The following is a 15,237-nucleotide window of genomic DNA, read 5'->3' as shown; positions in this document are numbered from 1 at the left end:
AGGCCCAATGCAAGGAGCGAACCCTAGAAGGCGAAGAGGACCTTTGTGGTCTCCAAGACTAGAAGACGACATCGCCCAGATCCCATCTATCATGTAAACCCTAGCTTTTTCCTGCCTATATAAAGGGAGGTCTAGGGTCCTCATACATCGTTTATTCACAGATAGGAAACTCCCGGTAGCAATCTCGTACACCATTGTAACCCCTCGCACGAGGTATCCCTCCATTATGAACCATCAAAACCAGCAGGACGTAGGGTATTACTCTCTAGAGGCCCGAACCTAGATAAACCCCTCGTGTGACTGTTGACCCATGACTTCTAGCTACACTTGCACCCCTACCAAGGGATCTGATGGTATTTTGCACCTCCAGTTCATGTGCCAGGCACGAGCGGCACTGGCTAGAGATCGATCTTGGATCAGATCTTTTTCTGCCTCTAGCGACCTACCGCCGGGAGAGAGCCTAACCTTTGGCTCCTTGACGTTTGTCACTGACGGGACAAGCCAGGTCAACATCTGCCCATCGACCAGCCCCATCATCTCAGGGTCTCTCAAGGGACCACGCGACAGTCACGCTCGATCAAGTAGGCATTGCTACTTGTGAGCTGCGTTTGGATTTCCTCGAAAAGGAGAGGATGATGCAGTATAGTAGAGATAAGTATTTCCCTCAGTTGCGAACCAAGGTTATCAATCGAGTAGGAGAATCACACAAAGCCTCGTGAACAACACCTGCACACACAAAAGCAAATACTTGCACCCGACGCAAACAAGAGGGTTGTCAACCCCCTTGGCGGTTACTAAGGATTAAATCTCGTAGTGGTCGATAAATAAATTATAAAGATAAAATAAAAGGAAATAGAAAATTGCAGCAAGGTATTTTTTGTTTCTATACATGATAAAAGTAGACCTGTGGGTCATAGTTTTCACTAGAGGCTTCTCTCTAACACATAATGGGTAGACAAATTACTGTTGGGCAATTGATAGAAAAGCGCATAGTTATGACGATATTCAAGGCAATGATCATGTATATGGGCATCACATCCGAGACAACTAGATCGACTCCTGCCTGCATCTATTGCTATTACTCCACCCATTGACCGCTATCTAGCAAGCATCTAGGGTATTAAGTATAAAACAAAGTAACGCCTTAAGCAAGATGACATGATGTAGACAAAGTAAACCCAATCAATATGAATACACCCCATAGTTTTACCTTAATGAAAACAATACAAATATGTTTCTTGTCCCCTACTTTGTCACTCGGATGTAGCACCGCAAGATTGAACCAACTACAAAGCACCTCTCCCACTGAAGATAAATCAATCTAGTTGGCCAAACCAAACGGATAGATCAGAGAGAAATACAAAGCTATAACAATCATGCATAATAAAGTTCAGCAAAGACTCCATTAATATTCACAAATATTCTGATCATAAACCCGCAATTCATCGGATCCCAAGAAACACACCGCAAAATAAGATTACATCGAATAGAACTCCAAGGACATCGAGAAGAACATTGTATTGAAGATCAAAGAGAGAGAAGAAGCCATCTAGCTTCTAGTAATGGACCCATGGGTCTATGGTGAACTACTCATGCATCATCGGAGGGCACTGATAACCCACAAGCATAGGGGATCGCAACAGTTTTCGTGGGTAGAGTATTCAACCCAAATTTATAGATTCGACACAAGGGGAGGCAAAGAATATTTGAAGGTATTAGCAACCGAGTTGTCAATTCAACCACACCCGGAGATTAATTATCTACAGCAACGTGATCAGTAGCAAAGTAATATGATAGTTTTGATAATAGTAGCAGTAGCAATGGTAACGGTAACAGTGATAGAAGAAGTTTTGTAACAAGTGCAACAGTAACGATAGCAGTAGTAACTTAGCAAGAACAATATAGGATAAATTCGTAGGCATTGGATCGGTGACTTGTTGGATGATATTCATCATGAGACAATTATAACCTAGGGCGATACGACACTAGCTCCAGTTCATCAATATAATGTAGGCATGTATCCAGTAAATAGTCATACGTGCTTATGGAAAGAACTTGCATGACATCTTTTGTCCTACCCTCCCATGGCAGCGGGGTCCTGTTGGAAACTAAGGGATATTAAGGCCTCCTTTTAATAGAGAACCGAAACAAAGCATTAACACACGGTGAATACATGAACTCCTCAAACTACGGTCATCACCGGGAGTGGTCCCGACTATTGTCACTCCGGGGTTGCCGGATCATAACACGTAGTAGGTGACTATAAATTGCAAGATCTGATCTAGAACATGGATATAATGGTGATAACATAAACGGTTCAGATTTGAAATCATGGCACCCGGGCCCAAAGTGACAAGCATTAAGCATGGCAAAGTCATAGCAACATCAATCTTAGAACATAGTGGATACTAGGGATCAAGCCCTAACAAAACTAACTCGGTTACATGATGAATCTCATCCAACTCCTCACTGACCAGCGAGCCTACGAAGGAATTACTCACTCCCAGTGGGGAGCATCATGGAATTGGCGATGGAGAAGGGTTGGTGATGACGAAGAACGAAGACCCCCCCTCTCTGGAGCCCCAAATGGACTCCAGATCTGGCCTCCCGATGAAGAACAGGAGGTGACGGCGACTCCGTCTCGTGGATCGCGATAATTCTTTCTCCCTGAATTTTTTCTGGAAAAATAGGTATTTATGGAGTTGGAATCAGGGTATGCGGGGTCACCAGGTGGGGACAACCCACCTAGGCGCGCCAGGAGGGGGCGCCCTGGTGGGTTGTGCCCACCCAGGTGCCCCCGTCCGATGGTTCTTGGCTCTAGAAATTATTATTATTTATTGTATAAAAAATCCTCGCAAAGTTTCGTTCCATTCCGAGAACTTTTATTTCTGCACAAAAACAACATCATGGTAGTTTTGCTGAAAACAATGTCAGTCTATGGTTAGTTTCATTCAAATCATGCAAATTAGAGTCCAAAACAAGAGGAAAAGCGTTAGGAAAAGTAGATACGTTGGAGACGTATCAACTCCCCAAGCTTAAACCTTTGCTTGTCCTCAAGCAATTCAATTGATAAATTGAAACCGAAAAAGAAAAACTTTTACAAACTCTTTTGCTCTTATTTGCATAAATAATCTTAAACAACACCCAGGTTTTCAGCCAACATTATAACTAACCATGCCGACAATAACTCTTAAAGATTATATTAACTCATATCAATGACATATCAGCTAGCGAACAATAATAAGGTATCTCAAATGGCAACACATTGTCAAAACAACCATGATATAATATGACAATAGTGGTATCTCGCTAGCCCTTTTTGAGACCAAAAAACATAAATGCAGAGCACCTCCAAAGTTCAAGCAACGTCTAAACATTGTAATTCATGGTAGAAAAGATCCAGTCGTGATGCACCCAACATTAGCTACACACAATGCATAAGTCATGGCAGCAATGCTCTCAGGTTCTAGCGCTTGTTTTAGAAGGTGATGACACAACACAAAAGTAAATAGATAGTTCCTTCGCAGAGGGAAGCAATGATTTGCAGAGGTGTCAGGGCTCAAGTTTTTAAAACAGAGGTAAATGATATTTTGATACATGCACCCTTCTCATTTACTTCACGACCATCAGTTATCAATATCTTCCATGCTAAGCACGCTAGTGGCAGTTCCCAAGCGATAAAAGTAAAGGTTTTGACTCCATTGGGAGTTTTTGTTTGATTATTTGTAAGCTTTTTCTGTTTGCAGTTTGGGACCGGGCATCCCTAGTACCACCCTTTTCTCATGCGATGCCGAGTGAATAAACACTCGAGCTGAGAATAACCCGCTTAGCATGGAAGATACCGACCACCTCCTGTAGTTCCATGAAGGATCCAGGCACACAAAAGGATATTTTTTAGAAGTTTTTAGAGGTGGCACATGCAAATTTACTTAGGATGGCAGGGTAATACCGCATATAGGTAGGTATGGTGGACTCATTTGTAATAACTTTGCGTTCAAGGTTTTTGATGCACAAGCAGAATTCCCACTTAGTACAGGCGAAGGCTAGCAATTAGATTGAGAAGCGGCAAGCTAGAGAGCAACAACGGTCATGAACATGCATTATGCATAAGTAACATTGGACACTAGCATGAGTAGGATATGAACACCATGAACATAAATATCATAGAGGCCATGTTGGTTTTGATTCAACTACATGCATGAACATGTGCCAAGTCAAGCCACTCGAACATTGAGAGGAGGATACCATATCATCATACTACATCACAATCATTGTAACACAGTGTTGATATCCAAGATAAATCATCATCCACTCCCAGCTACTTATGCATGGCATGAGAAATTATAATCTCTAATTGTCATTGCAAACATGTTTAATCATAATGGGCTGAATCATGGATACTAGGTTAAGCATATTTACACAAACAAAACAAGTCGAGTTCATACCAGTTTCTCTCTGCCATGGCTAGTTCATCGAATATCGTCATTATTGCCTTTCACTTGCACGACCGAACGATATGAAAATAATAATAGCGCAAGAGTGCCATGGACTAAGCTGGAATCTGCAAACATTTTATTCAATAGGAGAAGACAAGGTAAAATGGGCTCTTTATTAGGTCAATAATTATTCAAATGAGAGCCACTAAATATTTTCATTGTGGTATTCTCCTCGGGACGACTCGAATAAGAAGAAAAGAAATTCAGAGAAACACACTGCAATATTTTTGGAGTTTTTGGTTTTCTTGAACAAGCAAAATAAAAGGGAAAGCAAAAACGAGAAAACTATTTACACGGGAAAGCTCCCAACAAGATGTAGTGTGAATACACGAGAAAAACTATTTACACGGGAAAGCAAAAAGGGAAAGCAATACACGAGAAACACACTTTCCTCTTTGAGGTAGCCTCATCCTCAACAGCCACATAGTCTTCATCCTCGGAGTATGAGGTTTTCTTCTTCCTTGTCCTGGTGGATGCCTTGGGCAAGTTACTAGGAGTGCTCTTGCTGCCATCATCTGAGGTGCTTGATGGATCTGAACCCTCACTCAATTGCACATGTTCCTCAGATTTGTTCTGACTGTCACTCTGGTCAGACATCTTGGCAATCACTGATAGCAAACCCTGTGAATAGATGTAGATGAGGTAGAGTGGATGAGCATCACAAAGTGCAGAGTTTTTGCAAAACAAATGACTTAAAAACTTAGTTTTAGTTCTCCACAGAAAGCATTTCAGAGCTATCGATTTGATAAACTCAGTGATACCAAAGCAGCTTTTGGAACCTAAACTAGTGAAATCGGTCAGACCAATTTACAGTTCGGTGGCACCGAGACTGCTAGGGTTTCACAGAGAATCGAACTCAGTCACACAGATTTGCAATTTTCGGTCAGACCGAAAATGCATGTGCTATGGCCTAAGCCAAATCGGTGAGACCGATTTCTACAATTCGGTCGGTCCGAGATGAGTCCGGGGGGTAGGGCGCGCCCCCACCCTTGTGGGCCTCTTGTGCACCTCCCGACCTAATTCTTTCGCCTATATATTCTCAAATATCCCCAAACCACCATAGGCATCCACGGAAACACTTTTCCACCACTGCAACCTTCTGTACGTGTGAGATCCCATCTAGGGACCTTTTCCGGCACCCTGCCATAGAGGGATTCGATCACGGAGGGCTTCTACATCAACTCTATTGCCCTTCCGATGAAGCATGAGTAGTTTACCTTAGACCTACGAGTCCATAGCTAGTAGCTAGATTACTTCTTCTCTCTCTCTTTGATTCTCAATACCATGTTCTCCTCGATGTTCATGGAGATCTAATCGATGTAATACTTTTTTGCAGTGTGTTTGCCGAGACCCGATGAATTGTGGATTTATGATCAACTTATCTATGAATATTATTTGAATCTTCTCTGAATTCTTTTATGCATGATTTGATATCTTTGTAATCCTCTTCGAACTATCGGGTTGGTTTGCCCAACTAGATTGGTTTTTCTTGCAATGGGAGAAGTGCTTAGCTTGGGGTTCAATCTTGCGGTGTCCTTTCCCAGTGATAGTAGGGGCAGCAAGGCATGTATTGTATTGTTGCCATCGAGGATAAAAAGATGGGGTTTTCATCATATTGCTTGAGTTAATTCCTCTACATCATGTCATCTCACTTAATGTGTTACTCTGTTCTTCATGAACTTAATACTCTAGATGCAGGCATGAGTCGGTCGATGTGTGGAGTAATAGTACTAGATGCAGAATTGTTTCGGTCTACTTGACACGGACGTGATGCCTATATTCATGATCATTTCCTTAGATATCGTCATAACTTTGCGCTTTTCTATCAATTTCTCGATAGTAATTTGTTCACCCACCGTATTATTTACTATCATGAGAGAAGCCTCTAGTGAAAGCTATGGCCCCCGAGTCTATTTTCCATCATATAAATTTCTGATCTACAATATTAGTTTCCGATCTACTATTTTGCAATCTTTTACTTTCCGGTCTATAAACCAAAAATACAAAAAATATTTACTTTATGATACGTCTCCAACGTATCTATAATTTTTGATTGCTCCATGCTATATTATCTATTGTTTTGGACATTATTGGGCTCTATTATCCACTTTTATATTATTTTGGGACTAACCTATTAACCGGAGGCCCAGCCCAGAATTGCTGTTTTTTGCCTGTTTTAGGGTTCGAAGAAAAGGAATATCAAACGGAGTCCAAACGGAATGAAACCTTTGGGAACGTGATTTTCTCAACGAATAAGACCCAGGAGACTTGGACCCTATGTCAAGGCACAAGAGAGGAGGCCACGAGGTAGGGGGCGCGCCTGCCTACCCCAGGCGCGCCCTCCACCCTCGTGGGCCCCCTGTTGCTCCACCGACGTACTCCTTCCTCCTATATATATCCACGTACCCCCAAACGATTAGATACGGAGCCAAAACCCTAATTCCACCGCCGTAACTTTCTGTATCCACGAGATCCCATCTTGGGGCCCGTTCCGGAGCTCCGCCGGAGGGGGCATCGATCACGGAGGGCTTCTACATCAACACCATAGCCCCTCTGATGAAGTGTGAGTAGTTTACCTCAGACCTATGGGTCCATAGTTAGTAGCTAGATGGCTTCTTCTCTCATTTTGGATCTCAATACAATGTTCTCCCCCTCTCTTATGGAGAACTATTCGATGTAATATTCTTTTTGCGGTGTGTTTGTTGAGACCGATGAATTGTGGGTTTATGATCAAGTCTATCTATGAACAATATTTGGATCTTCTCTGAATTCTTTTATGTATGATTGGTTATCTTTGCAAGTCTCTTTGAATTATCAGTTTGGTTTGGCCTACTAGATTGATCTTTCTTGCAATGGGAGAAGTGCTTAGCTTTGGGTTCAATCTTGCGGTGTCCTTTCCCAGTGACAGTAGGGGCAACAAGGCACGTATTGTATTGTTTCCATCGAGGATAACAAGATGGGGTTTTCTTCATATTGCATGAGTTTATCCCTCTAGATCATGTCATCTTGCTTAAGGCGTTACTCTGTTTTTAACTTAATACTCTAGATGCATGCTGGATAGTGGTCGATGAGTGGAGTAATAGTAGTAGATGCAGGCAGGAGTTGGTCTACTTGTCTCGGACATGATGCCTATATACATGATCATGCCTAGATATTCTCATAACTATGCTCAATTCTGTCAATTGCTCAATAGTAATTTGTTCACCCACCGCAGAATACTTATGCTCTCGAGAGAAGCCACTAGTGAAATCTATGGCCCCCGGGTCTATCTTTATCATATTAATCTCCTACTACTTAGTTATTTCCTTTGCTATTTACTTTGCCTTTATTTTACTTTGCATCTTTATCACGAAAATACCAAAAATATTATCTTTATCATATCTATCAGATCTCACTCTCGTAAGTGGCCTTATAGGGATTAACAACCCCTATTTGCATTGGTTGCGAGGATTTATTTGTTTTGTGCAGGTACGAGGGACTCGCGCGTAGCCTCCTACTGGATTGATACCTTGGTTCTCGAAAACTGAGGGAAATACTTACGCTACTTTGCTGCATCATCCCTTCCTCTTCGGGGAAAACCAACGCAGTGCTCAAGAGGTAGCACTTTACCGTTTATCTATCACTATCACATCTCACCTTTGCAAATAACTATGAAGGGATTGACAACCCCTTTATCGCGTTGGGTGCAAGTTGTTTGATTGTTTGTGCAAGTATTCGGTGATTTGTGCATGGTCTCCTACCGGATTGATACCTTGGTTCTCAAACTGAGGGAAATACTTATCTCTACTTTGCTGCATCACCCTTTCCTCTTCAAGGGAAAAACCAACGCAAGCTCAATAAGTAGCAGGAAGAATTTCTGGCGCCGTTGCCGGGGAGATCTACTCCAAGTCAAGACATACCAAGTACTCATCATAAACTCTCATCTCTTGCATTACATTATCCACCATTCGCCTCTCGTTTTCCTCTCCCCTACTTCTAACACTATTATCGAAAATATTTGCCTTTTCTTTGCCCCTCTTCCGTTCGTCTTCTTTGCTTGCTTTTTGTGTGCTCGTGTGTTGGTGTGTCTGCCTGCCTTTATGGCTCAACCAAAGAACGTTGATCCTCAATTTAGGAGGTTGGAAGAAATTGAAAATAATGTTAGGAGCTTCATGTCTTTACAATTTGAGCATAATAGTTTCTTTAGAAACAAGCTTAAGGAGCAGAAAAGTTTTATGGAGTACATGAATAAAGAGCTCTATGATATGTCTAAATAATTTTATGGTTTGAAATCTCAGTTTGCTCATCTTGAAAATTTAGTAGGCCAAATTTCTGAACTACCTTAGTAAATAAGATGGCTGCTAAACCAGAGGCTTTAAATAAAGATGAAGATCTTAAAGTGATTGATGTGACTCCTATTGAATCTTTGTTTACCAATATAAATCTTGATAAATATGGGACTGGAGATGAGTCAACTTTAGTTAAAAGGCGTCCCAATGAGTCAGAGTTTATAGATCTTAATGCAAAAATTGATAAAAGTGGGATTGGAGACGTCAAAACTTTAATAGCAATGAACCCACTCTTTTGGATTTCAAGGAATTTATTTATGATAATTGTTCTTTAATAGATTGTATTTCCTTGTTGCAATCGATGTTGAATTCTCCTCATGCTTATAATCAAAACAAAGCTTTTACTAAGCATGTCGTTGATGCTATGATGCAATCTTTTGAAGAAAAGCTTGAATTGGAAGTTTCTATCCCTAGAAAACTTTATGATGAGTGGGAACCTACTATTAATATTAAGATTAAAGATTATGAGTGCCATGCTTTGTGTTATTTGGGTGCTAGTGTTTCCACGATTCCAAAAACTTTACGTGATGTGCTAGGTTTCCGTGAATTTGATGATTCTTCTTTAAATTTGCATCTTTTGGATTCCACTATTAAGAAACCTATGAGAAAGATTAACGATGTTCTAATTGTTGCAAATAGGAATTATGTGCCCGTAGATTCCATTGTTCTTGATATAGATTGCAATCATACATGTCCTATTATTCTTGGTAGACCTTCCCTTAGAACGATTGGTGCGATTATTGATATGAAAGATGGAAACATTAGATTTCAATTTTCGTTAAGGAGGGGCATGGAACACTTTCCAAGGAAGAAAACTAAATTTCCATATGAATCTATTGTGAGAGCTACTTATGGATTGCATACCAAAGATGACAATACCTAGATATATTCATGTTTTATGCCTAGCTAAGGGCGTTAAACAATAGCGCTTGTTGGGAGGCAACCCAATTTTATTTTTGTTTTTTCTCTTTAGGTTCTGTTTTGCATTAAATAATTCATCTAGCCTCTGGTTTGATGTGGTTTAATGTTTTAATTAGTGTTTGTGCCAAGTAAGACCTTTGGGATGGCTTACAGTGATAGTTGATTTGATCTTGCTGAAAAACAAAAACTTTTGTGCCCAGTGATAGAATTGATCTGAGCTGCTGGAACGCGATAAATTCTTGAATTTTTTTACACAATATTGATATACAAGTTTGCTCTGTTGTCCTAATGTTTTGGAATTTTTAGAGTTACAGAAGTATTCGAGAGTTACAGATTACTACAAATTGTTCTGTTTTTGATAGATTCGGTTTTCTGTGTGTTGTTTTATTATTTTGATGAATCTATGGGTATTATCGGGGGGGGGGGGGTATGAACAATGGAAAAGTTGGAATACAATAGATATTACACCAATATAAATAAATAATGAGTTCCCAACAGTACCAAAAGTGGTGATTTATTTTTTTATACTAATGGAGCTTATGAGATTTTCTGTTGAGTTTTGTGTTGTGAAGTTTTCAAGTTTTGGATAAGGATTTGATGGACTATGGAATAAGGAGTGGCAAGAGCCTAAGCTTGTGGATGCCCAATGCAGCCCAAGGTAATATTCAAGGACAACCAAGATCCTAAGCTTGGGGATGCCCCGGAAGGCATCCGCTCTTTCACCTTCGTCTATCTGTAACTTTACTTGAGGCTATTTTTATTCACCACATGATAGGTGTTTTGCTTGAAGCATCTTGTATGATTTGAGTATTTGCTTTTTAGTTTGCCACAATCATCCTTGCTGTACACACCTTTTGAGAGGGACACACATGAGTCGTGATTTATTATAATACTCTATGTGCATCACTTATATCTTTTGAGCTAGCCAATTTTGCTCTAGTGCTTCACTTATATCTTTTTAGAGCACGGTGGTGGTTTTATTTTATAGAAATTGTTGAATTCTCATGCTTCACTTATATTATTATGAGATTCTTTAAAACAGCATGGTAATTTGCTTTGGTTATAAATTTAGTCCTAATATGATAGGCATCCAAGAGGGATATAATAAAAACTTTCATATAAAGTGCATTGAATACTAAAGAAGTTTGATTCCTTGTGATTCTTTCGAGATATAAAGATGGTGATATTAGAGTCATGCTAGTGAGTAATTTTGAATTTGAGAAATACTTGTGTTAAGGTTTGTGAGTCCTGTAGCATGCACGTATGATGAACCATTATGTAACGAAGTTGGAGTATGAGGTATTTTTTTGATTGTCTTCCTTATGAGTGGAGGTTGGGGACGAGCGATGGTCTATTCCTACCAATCTATCCCCCTAGGAGCATGCGCGTAGTACTTCGTTTTGATAACTAATAGATTTTTGCAATAAGTATGTGAGTTCTTTATGACTAATGTTGAGTCCATGGATTATACGCACTCTCACCCTTCCACCATTGCTAGCCTCCCTAGTGCCGCGCAACTTTCGCCAGTACGATAAACTCACCATATACCTTCCTCAAAACAGCCACCATACCTACCTATTATGGCATTTCCATGGCCATTCCGGGATATATTGCCATGCAACTTTCCACCGTTCCATTTATTATGACACGTTCCATCATTGTCACATTGCTTTGCATGATCATATAGTTGAGATCGTATTTGTGGCAAAGCCACCGTTCATAATTCTTTCATACATGTCACTCTTGATTCATTGCACATCCCAGTACACCATCAGAGGCATTCATATAGTCATATTTTGTTCTAGTATCGAGTTGTAAGTAAATAAAAGTGTGATGATCTTAATTATTAGAGCATTGTCCCATGTGAGGAAATAACAAAAGGAAAGGCCAAATAAAAAAGAGATGGCCCAAAAAAGAGAGAAAAGAGAGAAGGGACAATGCTACTATCCTCTTTCCACACTTGTGCTTCAAAGTAGCACCATGATCTCCATGATAGAGAGTCTCCTATGTTATCACTTTCCTATACTAGTAGGAATTTTTCATTATAGAACTTGGCTTGTATATTCCAACGATTGGCTTCCTCAAAATTTCCCTAGGTCTTCATTGTAATGCCCACGATGCGGCTATATCTCCCACGTGTCGAGGCACGACTTAGAGGCATAACCGCATTGTGGTTTTGTCGCAAGAGGGGTAATCTTCACACAATCCCATGTACTGAATAAGAAAGGGATAAAGAGTTGGCTTACAATCGCCACTTCACACAAATAATAAGTTAAACATACATCATCTAGAGTACAATCAAGGTCCGACTACGGAACCAAAATAAAAGAAGACAACCCCAAATGCTAGATCTCCGATCGTCTCAACTGGGCACCACTACCGATCAACCAGAAAAGACACATAACAATGACCAAGATCTTCATCGAGCTCCCACTTGAGATCGGTTGCGTCATATGCACTGGTATCATCGGCACTTGCAACTTTTTGGAAGTATCCGTGAGCCACGAGGACTCAGCAATCTCACACCCGTGAGATCAAGACTATTTAAGCTTATGGGTAGGATAAGGTAATCAGGTGGAGCTGCAGCAAGCGCTAAGCAAAATATGGTGGCTAACATACACAAATAAGAGCAAGAAGAGAAGCAACGCAACGATCGTGAAACTAGAAGTGATCAAGAAGTGAACCTGAAACTACTTACGTTCAAACATAACACAAAACCGTGTTCACTTCCCGGACTCCGCCGAAAAGAGACCATCACGGCTACACACGCGGTTGATGCATTTTAATTAAGTCAAGTGTCAAGTTCTCTACAACCGGACATTAACACATTCCCATCTACCACATAACCACGGGCACGGCTTTCAAAAGTTTAAACCCTGCAGGGGTGTCCCAACTTAGCCCATCACAAGCTCACGATCCGCGGAGACAATCCTCCATCGCGGCACACCCGATCAGACTCGAAATCCCGGTGCACAAGACATTTTGACAATGGTAAAACTAAACCAGCAAGACCGCCCGACTGTGCCGACAAATCTTGATAGGAGCTGCACATATCTCGTCCTCAAGGCACACCGGATGGGACAAGCTACGAGTAAAACCAGCCCTCAAGTTTCCCCGAGGTGGCCCCGCAGGCTGCCCGTTTCGGACCAACACTCAGAGGAGCACTGGCCTGGGGGGGGGGTTAAAATAAAGATGACCCTCGGGTTTGCAACCCCAAGGGAAAGTTATAGGTTGTTAGGCAAATGTAAAACCAAGGTTGGGCCTTGCTGGAGGAGTTTTATTCAAAGCGAACTGTCAAGAGGGTCCCATACCCCTCATCGTGTTAGGGACGCAAAATCAAGGAACATTACACCGATATGATGGAAACCAGGGCGGCAAGAGTGGAACAAAACACCAGGCATAAGGCCGAGCCTTCCACCCTTTACCAAGTATATAGATGCATTAATTAAATAAGAGATATTGTGATATCCCAACCTGTCCATGTTCCCACATGGAACAATCTTCAACTTCACATGCAACTAGCAACGCTATAAGAAGGGCTGAGCAAAAGAGGTAACTTAGCCAAACAACGGTTTGCTAGGATGGTTGAAAAAGGTTAGAGGCTATCATGGCAATTTGGGAGGCTTGATAAACAAGTGGTAGGTAGCACGGGATAGCGATAGAGCGAACAACTAGCAAGCAAAGATAGAAGTGATATCGAGGGTATGGTCATCTTGCCTGAGATCCCGCAAGGAAGAAGAACGAGTCCATGAAGAAGACAAACGGACGCAGTCGAACGAATCCTCACAACTCCGGAACGAAACCGAAGCTAACGAGAGAAGCAAACCGGAAAGAAGCAAGCAACATGGTAAACACACAAGCATAAGCATGGAATGATGCACAACCAAGTATGATGCATGTCCGGTTTAAATATGCATGGCATGGCAAAGTGCACAAACAGAACTACATGTTAAGTGGAGCTCAATATGCAACGAGATGCATAATGACAAAACACCACATCCTTTTATTTAGCTCGCTCTTGTGTAAGCACCCAACAAGTTTAAATGTTCTTAACATGGCAAGAGGTGACGCACAATTAAACTACACTATCTAAGCAATTTAAATGGGGCCGGAAACAACAAACAACAATAATTCCGGAGAATCCCCATATGCATTTAGAAATTTAATGCAAACAACAATTTTAAACATTTTAAATGTTATTATCATGATGCGGATGACATGTGCAAGTTTTATGCATTTTTTGTTAAAAGTTGACATGAACATGATATGAAGCATTTGGTCGTCATGATGGAATGAAAGGAGTGCCATGGCGGCGATAACGAAAATGATGCCAAGGCAACATTCCGGGTTCCGGTAACTCGTTGGAGTACCGGTGCAAAAGAGCAAGTGTGTGGAGCGAGTAACGCAAGGATGGTGGGGTGATCCCGGATTCCGGTGTCCCACGGGTTCGCGGCAAAGCTAGTGAGGAACGTGCAAGGATCAATTCGTACATGGTGCAAGCAAGTGGTGCATCTCATGCAACACACATGCATTTGTTCACGGCGGTCGTCTCGGCGGTTATACCTTTGAATCATGCATTTCGGAATGGGTCGAGTTCAATACGGTGTAGAAGGAAGTGGATGTTCTCGCGACAGTCGTAGGGGAAGTAGTGGTACTATCGGTCCTCAGTGACGGTTGTGGAAGTAGTGGTACACGACGACGGTAGAGGTACTCGTGATATTGGCGACGGTAGTCGTTCCCGTTCATTCTGAGAGGTACTTGATGACTCCAAGCTCTTCACGGTCGACGGTAGTTGAACTTGATGCTTGCGGTGCACATGTCTTCATCGACGATAGTGATACACTAGTCGGAGAGGGAATTGGCGAAAATCCTGGTCTCAGGTTCTGTAGTTGTTCACAGGGCCCAACACAGGGTCTTGGCTAAACCGGGGTGCATCTTGGCGGCCTCGTCTCGGTCTTCAATTCAAAACAAAGCAATGCAAAAGACTCGGTGCAGTGGTACTTGGCGAACCGAAACATGCAGCACCAGACGGTCTTGGCGATCAACGATAGGAGGCGGGCTGCGAAGCAGCAGCAATGTGCGGGCACTGTACAACCACGATGGGCACCATGGCCGTGAGGAGGAGGGGCTCTGGCACGAGACCAGCAGCGAGGCACGCACATGCAGGAAGGTGGTGAGGTCGACAGCATAGCAGCACAAGAAGTGCAAGAGAGGTGGCGATCATGTGGCTGTCACGGTCGCACACAGCGCAACATAGGGAGACGAAGGCCTTGAGCAGGAGCTTCTTAGCATGGGGAGGAGGCTGCCGGAGAGCGCCGAGGATGGGGAAATGGGCGGAGGCGCAAGACGACCGGCCAGAGAAGATCCGACAATCTCCGGGCGCTGCGGCGCACGGTCTTGGCGACGGTGTGCAGCAGCGAGCGGCGAGGTGCTCAGGGAGCCCCTCGGGCGCGAGAGGAGGCTGGCGTCCTGGCACTCGCAGGCACAGAGGC

Source organism: Triticum urartu, chromosome 5 (genome assembly GCF_003073215.2).
Source record: "Triticum urartu cultivar G1812 chromosome 5, Tu2.1, whole genome shotgun sequence".
NCBI classification, from domain to species: Eukaryota; Viridiplantae; Streptophyta; class Magnoliopsida; order Poales; family Poaceae; genus Triticum; species Triticum urartu.
Note: the sequence above shows the minus strand (reverse complement) of the source record.